This window comes from Cervus elaphus, chromosome 4, assembly GCF_910594005.1.
Source record: "Cervus elaphus chromosome 4, mCerEla1.1, whole genome shotgun sequence".
NCBI lineage: Eukaryota > Metazoa > Chordata > Mammalia > Artiodactyla > Cervidae > Cervus > Cervus elaphus.
Window position 1 is genome coordinate 19,144,445 of NC_057818.1, and position 1,579 is coordinate 19,146,023.

At 37.3% G+C, this 1,579-nt stretch overlaps 2 non-coding genes across 2 annotated transcripts; one reads left to right on the forward strand and one right to left on the reverse strand.

Annotated features, from left to right (window-relative positions):
• Positions 1 to 1,041: 1,041 nt before the first annotated feature.
• TRNAC-GCA lies at positions 1,042 to 1,113 on the reverse strand. Its single transcript has one exon. It is a non-coding gene; the product is annotated as a tRNA-Cys (tRNA).
• Positions 1,114 to 1,156: 43 nt separating this feature from the next.
• LOC122692912 lies at positions 1,157 to 1,263 on the forward strand. The gene has a single exon (XR_006340726.1). It is a non-coding gene; the product is annotated as a U6 spliceosomal RNA (small nuclear RNA).
• Positions 1,264 to 1,579: the final 316 nt, after the last annotated feature.

Here is a 1,579-nt window from a genome sequence, read left to right on the forward strand (position 1 = left end):
ATCAACTCAACCCAAAAGAAGAGAATAAGGTAGGAAATGGGGGGGGGGGGGGGTGGTAAACTGCATAAAACAAATAGGAAAATAGTAGAAGTCCCTCCACCTCAGTACAGTAACCCCCACCCCAACTTATCTCTGGTTTTGCTTTCTGCAGTTACCTGCAGTCAACTGCAATTCAAAATTATTAAAAGAAAAATTCCAAAAATAAATAATTCATAAGTTTTAAATTGCATGTCATTCTGCATTGCATGATGAAATTTTGTGCCACTCTGCTCTGTTCCACCTGGGACATGATTCATCCCTTTGTCCAGTGTATCCATGCTATATACACTACCCACCTATTAGTGCCAGAAAAATAAAAGAATAAAACATAGCCTATATAAGTTTCATTGCTTCCAGGGGTTTGGGGCATCCACTAGGAGTCTTGAAACATCTCTCCAGCAGATAACGGGGATTACTCTAACTACTTGAATATAAGTGGATAAAATTTTTCAATCAAAAGAGACTGGCAAATGAATAAAAACATCTGATCCAAATATATACACAAGAGACTGACTTTAGGCCCAAAGACACAAATACATTGAAAGTGAAAATATGTGAAAACATATTCCATGTAAACTGTAAGCAGGAGAGAACAAGAATGACTATACTAACTTTAGATAATATGGGTTTTAAATCCAAAAAGCTTACAAGAGGAAAAGAAGGATATCAGATGTTAATAAAAGTTTCAGTAGGCAAGAATATACAAAAATTATAAACATTTGTGCACCTAATTACAAGTCATCAAAATATATAAAGCAAAAACTAACAGTTTAAGGAAGAATAAATAGTTCCACAATATTGTGGGGACTATAACACCCTACTCACAATAATAGATAAAATAACCAGGCAGAAGTAAAGAAATAAGGGATTTAAAAAACATAATAGACCAACTAGATATAGGAGACATATACAGAACACTTTAACACAAAAATAGCATAAGCATTCTTCTTAAGTGCACATGGGACATTTTCCAGGGTAAAGCATATATTATGCCAGGGAATCTTCCCTACCCAGGGATCGAACCCAGGTCTCCCGCATTGCAGGCAGGCGCTTTAACCTCTGAGCCACCAGGGAAGCCCCAAATTGAGTCTTAAGAGACTTTAAAAGATATTATACAGTGCTCGCTTCAGCAGCACATATACTAAAATTGGAACCACACAGAGAAGATTAGCATGGCCCCTGCAAAAGGAGGACACGCAAATTCGTGAAGCGTTCCATATTTTTTTCCAGAAAAATAAATGACCCAATCAAAAAATGGGCCAAAGAAGTAAACAGACATTTCTCCAAAGAACACATACAGATGGCTAACAAACACATGAAAAGATGCTCAACATCACTCATTATCAGAGAAATGCAAATCAAAACCACAACAAGGTACCACTATACACCAGTCAGGATGGCTGCTATCCAAAAGTCTACACGCAATAAATGCTGGAGAGGGTGTGGAGAAAAGGGAACCCTCTTACACTGTTGGTGGGAATGCAAACTAGTACAGCCGCTATGGAAAACAGTGTGGAGATTTCTTAAAAAACTGGAAATA